Source organism: Acomys minous (genome assembly GCF_964271855.1).
Source record: "Acomys minous genome assembly, chromosome: 3".
Classification (NCBI taxonomy): Eukaryota; Metazoa; Chordata; class Mammalia; order Rodentia; family Muridae; genus Acomys; species Acomys minous.
The window spans coordinates 17,575,411-17,594,567 of record NC_140485.1 but is presented as its reverse complement, the minus strand read 5'-3'; the positions used below and the strand labels follow the sequence as shown (position 1 = coordinate 17,594,567).

The following is a 19,157-nucleotide window of genomic DNA, read 5'->3' as shown; positions in this document are numbered from 1 at the left end:
AAGATGCTGAGGTAGCTGGGCCAGGGAGTGATCCAGGCTGTCAACAAAGATTTAGCAGGTACCATATTGGAGCCATGAGGCCAGAAAGAATGTAGGAAAGGGATGGTGGTGGTCAGGGTCTTAACTGATGTCCAGTAAGGTAAGAGAGAAGACAAGAAAGTATAGGGTCAAAATTAGCCACTGGCAGAAAGCCTGTCCCGTGGGAGGCAGCGGTCAGTGTACTGAAGTCTTCTGAGGGACTTGAGAGAGGTGACAACTACCAGATGTGGCCATGCGAGAGTGTTTGGTGTTTCACTAGAGTACTTCCAGAGGAAGCCAGGGAGAAGCAGGCTGGGAAGGAAGCAATGGTTAGTGGGAAGCCCTCACAACACTGAATTAGTTCTGCTGTGGCTGCTAGAGGCCAATGAGGAGGTTCAGGGTGGTCTCAGGTATTTTTTGTTGCTTCGCATTCCTTGTGCATGCTAGGTAGGTGTCTACTGCTGAGCTATAGCTGCCCCCCTCGGTTATTTTTAGATGGGATTTTGTGCATGGGGAGTGGCTTACTGGAGAAAGAATGGTGGCCTAAACAGGAGAGACCTCTTGCACCTTCCAGAAGAGACTGCGGTCCTCACATGGGTGAGGTCAGAGACGTGCTGATGAGAAGACTATGTCTGTGCTGGTTGGATTTTTGTCAACTTGACACAAATCAAGACTCGCCTGAGAAGAGGTGACTTCAGTTGAGAACATGGCTTTATTAGATTGGCCTGCGGGCAAGCCTGCGGGACATTTTCTTGATTAGTGACTCATGTGGGAGGGTCTAGCTCACTGCGGATGATGCCACCCTTGGGTGCATGGTCCCGAGTTGTATAAGAAAGCAGCAGGTTGAACGTGCCGTGGGGGAGTGTTCCGCTGTGACTTGTGCGTCAGTTTCTGCCTTTAGGTTCCTGCTTTGAGTTCCTGACTTCCCTCAGTGAGTGTAACCTCAGAGTTACAAGATGAAACAAACCCCTTCTTCCCAAAGTTGCCTTTGGTCATGGTGTTTAGCACTGCAATAAAAAAACGCTAACCGTGGCTTCTGTTTTTCTCAGTGAGGTATGATGCTGGGTCACCAGATGGGCTGGTTAGGGGGTGCAAACACTTCAGAAAGTAAAAAGGAGTCACAGAGACCGAGAAAGGCAACTCCCAGGAGAAGGGCAGTGGGCTGACAAGGCAGTGCCCTGAGAAGCCTTGTGGCCTGGATAAAAAACAACCTCTCTAGTCCTCTGAGGGGTATGTGAGGAGCGCATAGGCTGAGGTTACTTACACTTGTGGTCTAGCAGCACCGGGGCACCTGGGAACTCAGAAACGCAGAACACAGGCCCCTCCCCCACCCACTGAAGCAGAAACTGTGGGCTGAGGCCTGGTCTGTTCAGTTTCTCACAAGCCCTCCAGTGTGTCTAAAGGCTTAGAAGCACAGAGTGAGGGGGAAAGCAGCAAGGGCACATGCACAGGCAAGTCCAGGCGAGCAGAGGAGCCATCCTCCCAGGCAGAAGTTCCTAGTGCTCCGGGCTCTGGGGAAGCTTCCATGCGGAATGCAGCGCCATTTAAAGGAACTCTCAAATGTCTCTAATAGAGTATTAAAAAAAATATATTAAAAATATATGTATATATGTAGCAAGATATAACTATATAAATATATGTATATAGTTATATAATATACATATGTTAGTAATAGAAAATTCTACTTGCCTATTTATATATACTAAAGATGCCTTTCTCCTAGAAGTTGTCTTTTTTAGTCTCTATGACTTCTTTTTTACTTTTTCTCTTTTTAGGGGTTTTCTTTAAAAAAATTTTTTTAACAATATTTTTTCTTTTTTTACATTTATTTATTTAATGTGAGTGCTCTGCCTGCATATACACCTGAATACAAGAAGAGAGCGTCAGATTCCATTATGGATGGTTATGGATGGTTGTGAGCTACCACATGGTTGCTGGGAATTGAACTCAGGACCTCTAGAAGAGCAGTCAGTGCTTTTAACCTCTGAGCCATCTCTCCAACCCCTCCTTTTTACCTTCTCTTTCTCCCTCTCTTTCTCATATATATATTACTATTTTTACAAATGCATCCATCTGTGTATCTCTTGAGTCTGAATTTGACCGTTGAGCTTTGTGGCCTGCTCTTTGACCTTGCCCACTGTGCTCTGAAAGTCCTCCCTTTGGACTGTCCTTCCCAGGTTTCTCCTTCCAGGATAGCCACAAGGATCTTCTTAAGGCCTGGTCCACCTTTCCACATGGCTCAATTCCAGCTTTCAGCACTGTTAGGAGAAAGAAGCAATGAATAGGCTGTTACCTTAGAGAAGTGCTCTCCTCCTCAGCTGAAAGGGAAGCAAGGATGAGTCAGAGTCTCCCGGTCCTGCTAGTGACTCACATGATGGCCTGTTTACGGCTAAGTGCTTCTCCCAGGAAGCTGACAGCCCTCTCCTCCTACCTGAGTCATGAGTCCTGTGGTGCTCCCATCAAGGCAAAATTACCACCAAGACCGGAGGAGGTGAGCCAAAAACAAAAAACAAAACAAAACAAAAAAGCCCAGCTACATGTAGGCTCAAGAAGGCAGATGAGGGCTGAAACTTAAGCTCAGGAGGTGAAATTTGATCCTGATTTGCTGGTGGCCTTGGGCAGACTGACAAAGGGTTCATCGCTTCTATATGAAAAACGGAGATATCTGTAACCAAAGGAGCCATCCAAAAGGCACAAAGGCAAACCCAGGGCTTTGGGAATCAGCCTGGCTGGAGGTGCGTTTTGGTACCAAAGGGGGAAGTCCTAGGGATGATCCAATGCCTGAGGATGTTCTGCACAGTCTATGGCTTGAACAAAGCCTGGTAAAGGGTAGAAGACGGGCATGTGGCGATTTCCAGGGGACAAGGAACAGGGGTGAGATAGGAGAAGGTCATCTTTAGGGACCCAGTGGCAGGGGCTCGAGTGACCAGTGAGAGACATAGGAGCTTGGCAAGTACAGTCACAGCATCCCAAGACTTTGGTTTTGGGATCCTACCAAGATGTCCCTGTCTCTCTTCTTCACTGTCTCTGCCTTCATTCTCCATGTGTTACTATTACCCACCTCCCCCATCCGCCCCTGCAGTCTCCTCTGTCCTCTTTTCTCTCCTTTCCTACATCACTGAGCATCAAAGGCAGGCCTCGTGCGGGTGAAATACTCCCTTTCCTGTTTAGTTGGTGTGTGGCATCTGCCTATAGAGACAGCTATTAGCCCATCCTTGCTGACACATAGGTTGTGGTCTGCAAGGCTATCTACCAAGGCCCCCTCCCCCTACCCCCTACTCCACCCCCCCAGTATGGGAAGGGTCAGGATGCTGACACGCACTGTGACCAGATTTGTTTGTTTCACAGGAGCTTATGCACCCATGTCTGGGACAGTCAGCTGGGCCGCTGACGTCAATGACCCAGCACGCTGGGCATGGCTCAGGACTCAGAACCGACTTCCTGAGTGAGTGTATATTGCACAGCTCTTCAGAAAGTGAGGGACACCTCAGTCGTTAGAAGATCTGTGTGTGGTACAGGAAAGTTGAAAGGTACCTAATTTCATGTGCTTATTTCTTTTAAGGTAGTTAGGTACATATAAGTAAAGGAGCCCGCCACCAAATGTGTGAGTGCCTTTCTCACACTCCCTGTCTGCCTCCCTTGATCAAGCCGCTGTTTAATGCATGTGATTTGAGGTACCCTTCTTAGTTTTGTTTTATTATTATTATTGTTTTTTTTTTAAATTTCCCCAGATTCCAAGTATTGGCCACGATTTAGGCTTTAAGTGGATGAAGATTTATGGGTTGGTGGCAGGGAGTGGGCATTCCCATGGGAAGATGGTGGTGGTGATGGGCATTTACAGCGAGCCCTGATTCTTGCCTAAGACCAAATTCCTAAACTCTGAGCACAAGGGTCTGAATAAACAAAGATTGTCAGTCAAAAAGCCAAGGAACAAACAACATACGTATAAGCAAATAATCTAAGTGAAACACTTTGAATAATCTGAGGGAAGTCTAGGATCCTCACAGTCACCCAGAGCTTTGCAGGGAGCTGGTTTTCTGGCTTGGTTGCACACCAAGTATGAAGGTGAAATGCCAAGCATCCCTGCCTTCCTTCAAGGAGGCAGAATCCATTCTGTGCTTTTTTCTGGCTTCCTCTGGTGGGAGAGAAGAAACCATCTATGCCCAAGGCTGCTGCTGCTGCTGGTGGTGGTATTGCTTGCAAGAACTGGTTAAAGTTCCTGGCCTTAATTTAAACCTGCCTGCCCTAGAATCTGTTCCTGAAGGCAAGAGAGAGGTACCCCTTGAGAATTTTTCTCTCTTGTCAATTACCTGCAAAGATGGCTGCTTAAGGCTTCCTACCACTTCTCTGTGCATATTTATTACATGATGGACTGTGTTTCCCCCCAAAATGATATGTCGGAGTCCTATTACCCAAAACACACACACACACACACACACACACACACACACACACAGTCTCCTTATATAGCCCTGGCTGTCTTGGACATCACTATGTAGACCACGCTGGATTCAAACTCACAGAGACCCCCCCTGTCTCTGCCTCCCTCCTCACTTCTGGTATTAAAGGTGTGCACCACTACGCCCTACTCTTTACAAACATAATCAAGGTAAAATGAAGTTCTTATGGCCATTTGCAGATGATAGCCAAGACCAAGACCAAGGAAATGCATCTAGAAGTCATGAAATGGCAAAGATTGCCTGCACCTTCTAGAAGACAGGAGAAAAGTACTGGCATAATGTTATCACGTACTGTATAAAGATTATCCATGTGTGATTCAAATGCCAATTTCTCTGCCCTCATATCTGGCTGTAATCTGGACATGGCACTGTAATGCTTGGTCGAAGAATCTTCTGTCTCAAGTTTGTGTAAACGTTGCTTTCCATTTATTCTCTGATTTGTCAATAAAACTAACCAGCCAATAACTGAGTAGCAGAGTGTGGGGGATTAAGGGGATTCAGCCACAAGGAGAGGCCCAGGAGAGAGAGAGAGAGAGAGAGAGAGAGAGAGAGAGAGAGAGAGAGAGAGAGAGAGAGAGAGAGACAGAGAGAGAGAGAGAGACAGACAGACAGACAGACAGCCAGACAGACAGACAAAGAATGAGAAATAGCTGAAGCAGAAAGCCGTAAAATGCAGGTGTCTGGGGATGGGGTTACACTGGGATGTAGCTAGATTAGCTTAGATTTACTTTAACTGCTCAATTATTATGAGTAGAAATATGCTGAACAAAACTAAAGTCTCTGGGACTGGCTGAGCTAGATAAAAACTGACATCTTTGGGCTAGAGAGATGGCTCAGTGGTTAAGAGCACAGTCTGCTCTTCCAGAGGTCCCGGGTTCAATTCCCAGCAACCACATGTTGGCTCACAACCATCTATACAGTGACCTGGCACCCTCTTCTGGTATACAAGTGTACATGCAGATAGAGCACTCATACATGAAAATAAATAAATAAATATTAAACAAAACCAAAGAAAAACCTGACAATTTTAAACTTCATGTGTAGAGAAGTATGGAATAGCTTCTCCCTCCTGGAAGGAAGCAATCTTGCTGACACCTCGATTCTTTTACCTACCACAGCTCTGGGACAGCATGTTTTGTTATTTAAACCATCAGATCTGTGCTATCTCATAGTAGTGGTCCTAGAAAATACTCAACTCTGCTACAAGGTGCAGTGGGCTTACCTTTCTCTGTTTTTCTTTTTCTATTTTTAAAAATTACTTCCCTCCATGTCTTTCCCTTTTGAGTCCTGGCTGGCTTTCTGACTTTTGGCATAAGGTGTGATAGAAATGATTTCTTGGCAGACTTGGGACAGAGTCTTTTTTTTTTTTTTTAAAGATTCATTTATTCTATACAGTGCTCTGCCTGCATGTACACCTGCCTGCCAGAAGAGGTCATCAGATCACATTATAGATGGTTGTGAGCCACCATGTGGTTGCTGGGAATTGAACTGAGGACCTCTGGAAGAACAACAGTCAGTGGTCTTAACCTCTGAGCCATCTCTCCAGGCCCAGGGCAGAGCCTGAAGATGCTGAGAAGTGCTCCTTTTCATCCTCTAAGAAACAGGCCGCCATGTTGTAAGGAAGTCTAGGCTATTCTGCTGGACATACCCTGTGTGGCTGCAGCCAGGTTTCCATTTGCTGTCCGGCTGAGTTCAGTCAACCCAAAGAAATATGAGAACCAAGAGCTTTTCTTAAGCCACTAGGTTTTGGGGGTAGTTAGGTGGTAACTGAAAGTGCGTTTTTTATTTATTGTGGTAAGTGCTCCTGCAGTGAGAATTTTTAGTTTCTTTCTTTTTCTTTTTCTTTTTTTTTTTTTCCAAGAGAGGGTTTTTGTGTGTAGCCTTGGCTGTCTTGGACTCGCTTTGTAGACCAGGCTGGCCTCGAACTCACAGAGACCCACCTGCCTCTGCCTCCTGAGTGCTGGGATTACAGGCGTAAGCACTTTTGCTTACAGGCAAAATTTGGTTTCTTTAAAAACCACAGAAATGTTATGGGAATATGTTTTTGTTATAATCCCAGGTGTAGGATAGGGGGGCTGCTTCAGATTGTCCACAGCAGCTGACTATGGTTTGCCTCGTGCTCCAGCAGGGGCGTGGTTTTGCCAGCTGCGGATAGTTTCTGCAAGCGTATGACATTTGGAATTCTGAGGAACTCTTGAGAGAGTATATAAATGTTAGAGCTCTGAGAGGGGCTGCACTGGTTGTGTTCCTCCTTCTGCTGGTTGCCGGTGTTGAGGTTTGTCATATGGTTGTGTGTAAAGAGAGAAGAGAAGAAGAAAGTGAATGTCCTGTCAACGAAGACCAAACTTGCCCCAAGGAACTCAATACCTCTAATAAACAGGAAGTAGGCAAATGACAATGCTTTCTGCCTGCTTGCTGTCACCTTGTTAGCAAGACCGTCTCCTCACTGGTTTTAGAGACTACTTCCTTGGGATTCCAACATATACTGAAGACCAGCTGAGGATATCCAGCTTTCTGGACTGAGAAACTACTGGATTCTTGGATTTTCTGTTCATAGCCAGCTATTGTTGGACTAGCTGGATCATAGCTTGTAAGGCATTCTAAAAAATACCATATATATTCAATAAGTTCTGTTACTCTAGAGAACCCTGACTAGAACAAGTGTGTATATCTATATATCTATCTATATCTATATCTATATATATCTTGGGTAGGCCTAAGAAGTCAGGATTTTCTAGTCCTTGATTGCAGTTACTACAGCTTCTGGCCTTGGGTTAAAACCATTGGCCCTAAAGCCCAGACAGCCTTCTAGAACTCCTCGGTGAACCAGGAGTCTTTACTACTTTGTAGGTTCTTCTTTTCCCCCACACTTTACCTCTCTGGTTTCACCCCTTATCACTACATAGGAGAGACAGAGGGATAGAGGGGGAGAAAGATAGAAATCCTTTAACCTACTTTCTTTCTTCTTGTTTCTTCTTTGAGCACCACGACTAACAAGCCGCAACTATGCCCCATGAATGACCAACAACCATCATGCCCACCTATCCGGGGCTCTTGCATCAATATACCCTCTGAAAAGTTGCCAGAATTCTAAATGTCACACAATTGCAGAACCTATCTGCAGCTGGCAGAACCATGCCTCTGCTACAGCACGAGGCAAATCATAGTCAGCTGCTGCGAAGCAGTCCCGTATCCCACACCTGGGATTAAAATGAAAACATATTCTTATAATATTGCTGTGTTTTTAATTATATATTTTTTTCTTTTTTGAGACAGAGTTTCTCTGTGTAGCCTGGGCTGTCCTGGACTTGCTTTGTAGACCAGGTTGGCCTCGAACTCACAGAGATTCACCTGCCTCTGCTTCCTGAGTGCTGGGATTAAAGGCGTGTGCCACTACGCCCAGTCCCCCCTCTGTGTTTTAAAAAGAAGCCAAAATCCCATAATTGTCACTACCGACCGGGTTTGCAGTTCCTCTTCTCGGCTTCTTCCAGCCTTCCTTCTCTGCTTCAGCTTTCTATTCCCTCTATTTTGATCATGCCCTTTGTTCCTGCTCTGAAACTTAACCTGCCTCTTCTTGAGCTACGGAGCAGCTAGCTGCCGGGCCACGCTCGCTCACAGATTAGCCTGCTGATTGCCACCCCACCGCTGCTCCAGTGTTTCTGCCATCACTACCTCCTACTGTCTCTGCTGCTTCTTCCAGTACCGTTAAAAGCAGACAAAACCACTTGGGAGAAGCGTCTTGCTGATTTGAATGCTGCCACCCCAGTGGAGGCAGCACGCGGGAGGGCATCTCTCAGGCACAAAGGATGCTTCCTGTTTGCACCAAACAGATGCACACCTAGCATACAAATGGATTTTGGTGTTTACAGGTCCAGTATAGGTCATGGTAGTCCCTCTGCTAGGCCACTAGGGGAGGTGTGCTCCCTCTGTCCTGGGTGGAGATGGTTGTATCATCTGAGTTCATTTGGGCTTCTGATAGCAAAAAGTCTGTTACAAACGGAAACAATCCTGCCTGAGTCTGTGCCAGGAAAAAACAAAACAAAACAAAACAAAAAACCCAGGGCAATCTATGTGTCCTTGGAGTGTTCCAAACAGCTGTAATTGGCCTAAGCACAGAAGCAGAATCCAGCCAAAGGCTTTAGTCCTGAGGCCTACCTGAGCCCAACCTCAGGAGGGCACGGTGTTTAAAAGAGGGCTGGGAAGAGAGACTTCAAGCTTGGTTAGCGACTAGACATTTCTGCTGAGAAGAAACTTCATCTGAAATTCATTTGCCCCCATTAAAGTTGGCTCCTAGGTGGTTCCTTCGGTCAGGGAATATCAGAATATCAGAATTCATTTCTTTCTTTCTTTCTTTCTTTCTTTCTTTCTTTCTTTCTTTCTTTCTTTCTTTCTTTTTTGTAGACAGGGTTTCTTTGTGTAGTCTGGCTGACCTGGACTCACTTTGTAGACCAGGCTGGCCTCGAACTCACCATCCACATGCCTCTGCCTCTCTGAGTTCTGGGATTATGGGGGTGGGCCACCATGCCTGGCTCTGTGGGGTTTTTTTTTTTGTTGTTGTTTTTTGTTTTTGTTTTTTTTTTTTTTTTTCGAGACAGGGTTTCTCTATGTAGCCTTGGCTGTCCTAGACTCGCTTTGTAGACCAGGCTGGCCTCGAACTCACAGCGAGTGCTGGGATTAAAGGCGTGCGCCACCACGCCCAGCCGCTCTGTGGTTTTTGTTTGTTTGTTTTGAGACAGATCTCTTTGTGCTAGCTTTAGCTGTCCTTGGGCTCACTTTCTAGACCAGCCTGGCCTTGAACTCAGTGATCCGCCTGCCTCTGCCTCCTGAAAGCTGGGATTGGAAGCGAGTGCCACCACGCCTGGTTTGTGGGCCCCTTTTTAAAAGACACTTTGGGGGATTGGACCCAGAGCCTTGGCTATGTTGAGAAGTGTTCTACAGCTGAGCTGCATCTTTACTCCTTGTTCCTTTGAGTCAGGCTCTCACTGTGTTGCTAAGCCTGGCCTGGAAGTTGGTATGTAGCCAAGGCTAGCCTTGAACTCTGTGGCCCTCCTGAGGCTTGGATCACAAGCATATGTCACCACATCCAGTTTTTCTTCTGATAGAACCCACCAAAGAAACCTGTGCTCAGCATTGGCCTGCTCCCGGTTTAATTTAGGGGAAGCCACCCTGCTAAGACAAAGCCCAAAGTAGGGGCTTTGCCGCCACCAAGGCCTTGTATTCTCTTGGATGGAGTGTTGACCTAATGTGTTACCAGTAAAACATATGGAAAACTGAATAGGGCCACAGAGATAAATAAACATGTAATTTTCTTCCTTTCTCTTTTTCTGAGGTGGGAGAATTTTTAGGTCTGGCTGTCCTGGAATTCACTCTGTAGTCCAGGCTGGCTTTGAACTATCAATTTGCCTGCCTCAGCTTCTCTGAGTGTTGGGACTAAAGGAGTGCGCTATCATGCCCCGCTTTAAGCAGTTCTTAACCGGTGGGTCTCAACCCCTTCGGGATCCAACGTGATCCTCTCACAGGGGTCACATATTAGAAATCCTACATAACAGATATTTACAATTCATAACAGTAGCAAACTTGCAGTCATGAAGTAGCAACGAAATAATTTTATGATTGGGGGTCACCCCACCATAAGGAACTATCTTCAAAGGTGGCAGCATTAGGAAGGTTGAGAACCACTAGATTAAAGACACATGCCAATATCGCCCGCTAAAAACAATTTCTAAACAATTATGAATGTTTTTAAATAGAAAAAAAAAGTCACTCAATATTACCTTTAGCTTTTATTTATTTGGGGTTTTACTAGGGGAACACACGTTTTTAAAAGGGCCACCTCAGACCACGGGCCTGGCAGTGAGGGGGGTGTGGGAGCTCTTTTCCCTTTCACCTGAGGTTCCGGGTTCACACGGACACCCCGCTGAAACCTGCGGGAGTAGAGGTAGCCCAGGATGACAGGGACTCTCTATCCTACCTTTCGAAAGGGCGGCTGAGTCCTGGCGCTCCTGCAGTGCCGGAAGACCTCGCCGGCTTTGCAGGGCGGGACAGCGCGGGGCTGGCTCTGTTCCTGGGCGGATGGGTGGGTGAGGCGTCCCATTTGCGAGATAGGGGAGCGCAGGTGGCCGTGCTGGCGGCGGTGGCTCCTGGCCGGGGTGGCCTCAGGCTCCCCGCCCCCGGTGGGCGGGCCAGGGGCGGAGCGCACTGGCGGGGTGGGCCCGGGACGCGAGGCGGAGCGGGGCCCCCGCACAGGCCGCGGCGGCTGGCTCGGCCCTACGGTCCCGGCGGCGGCTGCAGGAGGAAGCCCGGCGGCTGCGGAGGAGGGGAGGCGGAGAGGCCGAGGCCGCTCGCGAAGACGCTCCCCGGCTCCGCAGGGAAAGGTACCGCGCGGCCTCCCCGGCCCGGGCGCAAGCGGCTGCGGGCGCAGCACAGGCGAGGGGCTCCCGGCGGAGGCTGGCGGCGGGCGGTGGGCAAAGGCGGCTGCCCCGGGCGGCTGCGACCCCAGGGTCCGGGCCACATCCCCCGGGCGCCCCGCGCGGCGGCGCAGACAAAGCCGGCGAGGCACTCCGGCGGCCCGGAGGGTGCGCGCTGTGGAGGGGAGGGAACGCAGATCGCGGCGGTAGCCGGCTGGGGACCGGGAGTCTGCGGGTCTCGTTGGGACGGCGGGAGGAATAGGGAGCAGCTCTCCCGAGGGCCAGCCCGGGGCTCGCAGGCAACCCCAGACTTGGCAGGAGCCAGGCTCACGAAGGGTAGGGCTAGTTGGAGCAGTGGCTTCCCCGGGAAGGGGTGCGGAGGCCGGCCGCTGGCCTGGGGGTGTCACGGCTGTGGACCAGGTGCGCGATCCGCGGACCTTTTGGATCTTGCACCGGGAGGAAACCGAACAGTGGCTGCCCCTTCAGCCAGCCTTGCCCACAGCCTACAGGTTGTTGGAAGAACCTACTGATAGTGGCACTGCATGGTCCCTCCTGGGGTCCACTTGGCCGAGTTTCGGAGGAAACAGCAGGTGCTGATTGGAGGTCAACGGGGCTGAGGGTGAATAGAAGGGTCAGGAAGGTGTGTGAATGGCTCTCATATTTGTGTTCTTCTTACCCCTGTCCCTTTCCTTTTAACATAGGAAGGAGCGTTACAGTGCCTGAAGGGCCGTGCTTCCTCTTAGGCTCCTGGGCCCTGTGACCATCCCCTCTTGTGTCCCTGGGGTTTCTTACCCAACAGGTTTTGAAAACGGGCTTTGTCCTCCTTCTCCATGACAGTTTCTCTTTTTGGCCGTGATCCTCATCTCCTCCGCCGCCTTGGACCGGATTCCCACCACCGTGCATCTTCTTGGAAGTGTTGTCTTTAGCAGTGCCCTTAAGAGGCTGGCACGCTTTCCTTCTGCAGTCCAGCCAGGGTCTCCAGTGACTGGCCGCTCTAGCAGGTTTTGCCGGCCTTGTAGCATCTCCTAGAAAGCTCTGTCCCCGAGTTGGATCTTTCCCTGGATGCTCTCTAGTTCTTTCCTCCTGCTTGTCTGGTCCCCCACCCCCACCCCGTCTCCCCTCATTATCCCCTGTTCACTTTCTACCTCAGTTTTTATTCTTTCCTTTTTTGATTTATTTTATATGTGTTGGTATTTTGCCTGCATGAATATGTGTGTGAGGCTGTCAGATCCCCCGGAACTGCATTTACAAATAAGCTGTCATGTGTGTGCTGGGAACTGAATCCCCGCTTCTCTGGAAGAGGAGACAGTGAGTGCACTTAACCGCCCCCTCCCCGCAACCATCTCCCTAGCCCTGAACACAAAGCTCTTAAGTGGTTTCACGCTCATGATTTTGAATAACGTGTTTTTGTCTCTGGCCCCAACTGGAGCCCACCGCTCTTCTGATGTCCTGGTTGACCAAAAACACTATCATGGACGAACCAGCATCCTGACTGTACTGGGGACAGGATCCTCTTAGGCCCTGCCATCTGAGAGTGGCTGGTAATCTACCCATCTTGTAGGACAGGTGGCACAGGCTCCTTTCTACCCACCCTTCGCATCTAGTTCTAGAACAAGAAGGACCTAGGGCCCATTCTCCATGCTCTGATTCTGTTTCTCTTCCCTCAGGCTACCGTCCTGCACCAAGCCACCTTTCAAGTCTTCGGAAAGGTAGCCGTAGCCCTCCCCCAGGGCCCACACTTAACCTTCTTTGCATCTATTTTTAACAGAACAGCAAGAATAACATAGAACATTTTGATCAGATCATTTTATTCCTTGATGGCTTCTTACTACATTTGAATAAAACCTTAAAGCTTTCCCTCGGGCTGTCTGACCCTCCGTCACGTGGCCACTGCTCACCTCCCAGCCTGATTTGACTCTTGAGCCTTCATATTCTCCCTGACAAGACACATTGAGTCACTTCTGTCTCTCCAGTACCCTAAGCTTTTTTCTCACCCAGAGACTTTGCTTGTGATATCTTCCTTGGCTTTTTATTTTTATTTTTTACTGGGCATGCTTTGTTTATATTTTTATTTATTTATTTATTTATTGGGTTTTTTTTTTTTTGAGACAGGGCTTCTCTGTGTAGCCTTGGCTGTCCTGGACTCACTTTGTAGACCAGGCTGGCCTCGAACTCACAGAGATCCGCCTGCCTCCGCCTCCCAAGTGCTGGGATTAAAGGCGTGCGCCACCACTGCCCAGCTGTTTATATATTTTTAGTCTTATTGTAGTATACCTTCCTCAGACACCATCCTGGCCTGTGAGGAGGGCCCCGCCTCTACACGGCATAGAACTCGCTTTGCTTTCTTCATTGTATGTGTAAGAGTTGATAACCCTGAGTTATAGTTGTCTTATCTTTGATTGGCTTCTTCAGGGCTAGAACCTTGACTGGCTGGCCTATTACTATATCCTGAGCATCTTGCTTGGTGCCATGTAGGTAACACTCAGGAAATATTGAGCCATAGAGATGAGGTTAGGCTAGGCTGAAAGAAATGGGCATTATAGTTAGCCTTAAGTGATCCTGAAATTTTTCTTTCTTTCTTTCTTTCTTTCTTTCTTTCTTTCTTTCTTTCTTTCTTTCTTTTTTAATTTTGTTTCCACAAAAGCAATTGTACAAATTGATGCAAGGATGTGAGGCAGCCAGTAGAATGAGGAAAGAGGAAACAGAGGAGATATGGGTACCATGAGGTCCTTCCTGTCTAACAAGGGGAGACCAGGCGCATGGAGATCACGCTCAGTCGCAGCTAATTGATTTCCTCTGTTCTCTTGCCTGGAAACTCAGGGTTTGTGAGGAAGTGGGTATTGGTAATGCAGGAAGCAGATTCCCTAATTCAGCACATGGGGGTCAGCCTGGAATTTATTTTCAGCCCACTCCCTTGGGTGGCTGCTGCAGGCTCAAATCCAAGATGGCAGGGAGCTGAGGGGAAGATGCCAGGCTTGGGGGTGTGCCTTCTTATGAACCCTCGTCTTGATATCCATGGCTTCCCAGCTTGTACAGAACAGTCAGTGGAGGGTTAAGTCATGGGGCCAATACTAAAGAGTAGAGGGAGAGAGAGCCAGAGGACCGCTGACATGGAAGGAATGGGAGTTGGGATCTTGACAGTGGAACCTAGGATAGACCCAAAAGTCACACTGTGAGTCAAGTGCTCGGGCTAGGAGCAAACAGTTGGTATCTGGGGTGAGGCTGGCATAGCTAGGAAGGGCTACAGACTGGCATAGGAGGGAGCAAAGAGGGCATTCTGAAGAGAGGACATCTAGCCAAAGGCAAGTGGGTTGGGCAATGTCTTAGTGTGCTCAGTGGGCACTGGATATCGATTGACGGACTCTGCAGATACCCCTGTTAATGCTCTTAGCAGCTTATGATTGCCTTTACTTCCATCTATTGAAGGCAGAGTGGAGGCACAGTACTACAATTAATAGTGGCAACAGAGCCAAACCACCTGGTTCTGGAATCTAGTCTATTTCTCTCATGCCTCTAGGATTTGGGCCTTTGGAGGGCTTCTTAGTAAGCAAGGGCCCTTCCTGCCTTGCAAGGGGTGCCTCGTACCCTTTAAAGCTGGGGTCATTGCTTGGGGTAGGCTGCCAAGTTTCTCTGCTTCTGTCCTCACATTCTCTTCTAGGATGAACTCCAGACCCACACCAAGTAATTGGGGTTCATGTGAACTGGTATCAGTGTTCTGGACATGGAGGGGGGGGGACGACGACACTCTGTGCTTCTAGTCTAAAGCACTAATTAGATTGTCACCTCTGAGTTTATGTCCCTGTCATTGTTTCTTTGAATTCTCCCTCCCTGCAGAGGACTAAGCTCAATGGGGCTTTGTAGGTAGGCTAGTCTCTTTCCGATCCTGCCTACAACAATGAGGTAGCGCCTTCAGCTTGGGTTTCAGGGAGCCCAGCTGGGGTCTGAGGTGGACTGGATAGGATGTGGGGGACAGAGAAGAGGGACTGGAAGTGGCACTGACCTCTTCTCTGCCTTTCTGTAAATTCAGATGAGAGGGACTTTTTTTTTTTTCCTTTGCCTTGGGAAGCCATGGAAGTCAGCAGTTTCGTGGGGGCTATGTTCTTATGAAGCATTTCCTAAGGGGTGTCAGTTCTGGGACCCAGGCCAGGGCAGGAGTATCTGTGAGCCTTTCTCCAGGGACACCTCCAGGCACATGACCAACCCTAGGGCCCTGACTGGTGGTGGTGGTGGTGGGAGACTGCTGATCACACAGGGACCTGGTGTTTATTTCAAATTCCGTCCATTTATTTCAAACTATTTCTCTGTGTTTAGGGACCTGTAAGTTTAGGCATCTGTTCCTCCACTTGGGCAGATGCTCCATCTCTTCCCAAGAAGAGAAAGTAGCGTTATTGGACATTCTCTTCTGCATTTGGGGAAACTGAGGCACACACCAAGCACATTGCTATAGTTGTCAGGAGGTTCATGGAGGAGGCCTGTCTATACCTACATCCTAGTTTGCTGAGTTAGAGGTTAGGGCAGAGCCTGTGCTGGACACCGGGCCTTTGTAGATGTTACTGGCCCCTGGAATCTTCTGTGCCTAGCCTGGTGTTCAGAGGCAGCAGGGACAAAGGGCGTGGTCCTTACTGTTCAGTAAATAAAAGAGCCATGCCAGGTGCAGTTCAGAGAAGCTTCCTGGAAAAGCGGTGCTTTGAGAGTGCCCCGAAGCCTGGCTGAGGACTGGTGGCATTCCTGGCGTGGGAAGGGAGGTCAAGCCTGGGGAAGAGGCTTGAAGCCAGGCTGGGGAAAGCTTGATTACCCAGCTGCGAAGTCTGGACTTATACCAGGCCCTAGGGAACCACTGAAGGTTATAGGCCATGGCTGTCACGATAGGATTAGAACTGTGGTTTTCAGAAAATGCTTCTCACCCTGGAACACAGCGGTGCCACCTGCTCAGCTTGCGGAAATCTAAGTCAGTCCTGTCTCATTGAGTGGGTTTGGGGTGAGGTCTGGGAATCTGCATTTTTTTCGCCCTCCTTCCTTTCTCTTTCTATTTACTTACTTATTTTATAGACAGTGCCTCAACTATGTAGCTCTGGCTGTCCTGGAACTCCCTATGTAGACCAAACTGGCCTCCAACTTGCAGAGACCCACCTGCCTCTGCTTCTGCCTCCAGAGCGCACCTTGCCTGACTGCATTCCTCGGTGCTCGGGCAGTGCAGAATTGCAAATCCATCGGTCACTGTTTATGAATTTAGATTTGTGTCCTGTGGGGCAGGCTCAATTTAGATGGGACCTACTACTGTAAGTCCCCCTCAGTCCCTTGTGGACTGTTTTGGCAAAGTTCAGGGAGCTACCTGTGTGGGGAAAGGGGCTGGGGCAGTGAAGAACGGTGTGTAGAGGATGCTCGGTGGCGGCCTGCTTGGAAGTAGGGCTAGATGAAGGATTTATGGGATCTTGGGTCTCTGAAACTGGCTGCTCAGGCTTCATAGTGCCTAGGGTGCCTGGTCTCACAGATGGCAAGTCAGGGAACCTTATCTCTGCTTGCAGCCTAGTCTGCTGGAGTAGCCAATCTGGAGTGAGCACCCTTCCTCTAGCCAGGGCGGAGTGAGAGATTGGGGCTGCAGCTGGCTTCAGCTACAGTACAGCTGTGACACTTCTGACAAGCCCTGTCACTCTCCTTCCCTTTGGAAGTCCCTGGTCCTGCTGCTGATGGTCACGTGAGCTGTGGCTGTGCTATTATTCTGCCCTGGTCACCTCCCCAGTGTATTTGGGAGTCAGGGCCTGGCTGAGGCACTGCAGGCAAGTGTCTGCTCCCTTTTGCCACCTCAGTTTCCTTGCCTGTAAACAGAGAGGTTCTGTTCCCCCATGGAGTGATGTCACAGAGTTTGTTGGGTGGGGCGCTGTGTATTTCCAGAGTGGCAGTTTAATACCCCTAAGTTCTGGTTTACCATTAAAAGTTGTGTGCTAATGATGCAGTAGAGTGAGTAATTTGTGTGGAAAACTGTCTGGCTTGCTTTGGGCTCTCCCAAGGCTCTTTGCTCTCCTGGCTCAGCACAGCCTAAAGTCAGTTGAGGTCCCGTTTGATGCTGGCATCATCAGCATGCAGTCAACACTCTTCATCAAAAGGTGGGAAGATGGACACTGAAGGTGAACGCCACCCGGTGCCCAGAAGGGCGAGCAGGGCTGGCATTGGCCTGCTTTTATGTTAAGTTCTACAGATGTTCTTCAAAGGAGAGTACAGTCAAGCCTGCCTCCCCACTTGGCCGGGCCTTCCTGAGGGGTGACGGGTTGCCATTTCCCAAGGACTGCTGTAAGCCTCCTTAGGGATTAGGGAAACAAGCAAGAGAAGAAATTGGCAGGTCTGCTCTGTTGTCCCGTGGGAGGGTCATGCTGTGTTTATGAGAACTGGAGGTCCAGACAAGTTATATAGGCAAGAAAGATGACCTCATGTTTCTCAAGGTGATTTGGCTAAGGAAATAATGTGTTTTAAAAGATTTCCTAATATCTCACTGAGCAGGAAAATACCCTTTGGGAATTGCTGCTCACAGGAACCACAAACATGGTGTGAGGAAAGGAAGGGCTGAGGGCTAGCTTCCCGAGAGAGGGAGGCTTGGGGGGACAGGTACACTTAGATGGTCGGAGGTCACAAAAGGCTCGGCTCTTGAGGCGACTGCTCTCTTTGTTGGGTGAATGCATGAGAAGGACTGATCTCATGCCAGGGACATGATGGTAGCAGGCTTGGGTCTTCTGATTCTGGAAGGGACCTCTGCCCGTGTCACATCCCCTCCACCTCCTTTATGTATTCCTCTCTCACCCTCTCTTCTTCAGAAGTTACCCAAGCAAGGCTGGGACCTCTGGGCAAGAAGCTAAAGCTCCCTGTGACTCAGTTTCTTATTTGTGCCATGGGGATAATACTACCTCCTTTGAAGGGCTGTGTTGGAGCAGCAGCTTGAAATTTTCGCTAGTGTGATTAACAAATGGATGGAAGCAGTGTCTCCAGGAAGGGCCAAGGGAAAGGCCTGCCCTGGTTAAGAGGATGGAAGCCAGCAGAGGCACCGCAAAGCTGGGGTGGGGCCCTGTGGACCAGTGCAGTGCTTAGGAGAAGGAAGCCTGGGGGCCAGGGCAGCAGAGGTTGGCTTCCCTGGCCAGTGGGATGAGGAAGTAGGAGACGGGTAATCACAGGCTGGGAGTCGGAGGGTCCCTGTGAGAAAACAGTGGCCGACCAGGTGGACTAATCTGATGCCCAAGACATGATTATGGTGTTTACTGTGCATAATAATCCCAGTGGTAGTAAGCTGCCAAGAGTTTCAGATTGGGTTATATAGTGAGACCCTATCTCAGAACTTAAACCACAATAAACAAAGTATAGCAACAAACAACAAACAGTAAGAGACTGGTAGGAACCTGTCTTAATTACTTAGGCCCTGGGGGAGACATTGAGGTGTTTGTTTTGTTTTTGTTTTGACATGAATAGGACGATGATTTAGTGAGAAACATGGCAGAGTACACAGTATAGAAGTGGGGGTACAGGATTCCCCAGTATCTGTGCCCCTTCCTGGCTCAAAGTGGGGGAGTGGTGGAGTTGCTAATGTGACTCTTATCCTCAGATTGCATCTTTCTGCAAAATATTAGGAGTGTTGGCTCTGTGGTCTTCCCAGAGTTGGTGTGAAAGGAGGTGTGTTCTAGGGTGCCTGTCCCTAACCTCCCGGTGGCTGGTGGGGACCTCCTGAGGCCCACCCCCCCACATCTGTAGGGTGAAGACTCTTTGTTCTTCACAGGGGGGACACAGGGGGTGGCATACTGGCAGTCCTAGAGGAGGGGCCAGACTTTGCAGTGTCAGGTGCTGACTTGCTGCCTGGTGCCGCTGTCTTGGTCTCACTGGGGAAGAGGGGACTCAGTCACTAGCCTCAGTCCAGACCCGTGGTATTTTGTGTCATCGTGTCCTTTGACTTTGCTTTTCCTCTTTCAACAGGCTGGAGCCCTGAGCTCTCTGTACATCCAAGGGTGGAGGACCAAGGTTAGAGGTCGAAGAAAAGCATTTGCATTGAGACATAGCGGGGTGGCCTGGTGTAGGGTACAATGCCCATGCCGTTCAGTCCTTCGGCCTGCTTCTTAGAGAAGAATGTTAAGGCCAGGTTTAAGATTCAAGGCCAGGAGAAGCCTCACTCGGAAGTGAGTTGGGATTTATTAGAAAACAAAGCTAAAAACTTAGCCACCCCTGTTAGCTATGAGCTAGTTCCTGCCCTCCCCCCCATCCCCCACACCCCTTCCATGATGCGACGTGGGCTACTATC

At 49.2% G+C, this 19,157-nt stretch overlaps 1 protein-coding gene across 4 annotated transcripts in view; it reads left to right on the top strand.

Annotated features, from left to right (window-relative positions):
- The first annotated feature begins 10,712 nt into the window (after window positions 1–10,712).
- SMOX (spermine oxidase) overlaps window positions 10,713–19,157 on the top strand; it is a 33,482-nt gene continuing 25,037 nt past the window's right edge. For all 4 annotated transcript variants that reach the window (XM_084774963.1, XM_084774964.1, XM_084774962.1 and 1 more), the window contains exon 1: window positions 10,713–10,852. The gene's annotated coding sequence lies outside the window, so the exon portion shown is untranslated. The remainder of the gene's footprint in view (window positions 10,853–19,157) is intronic.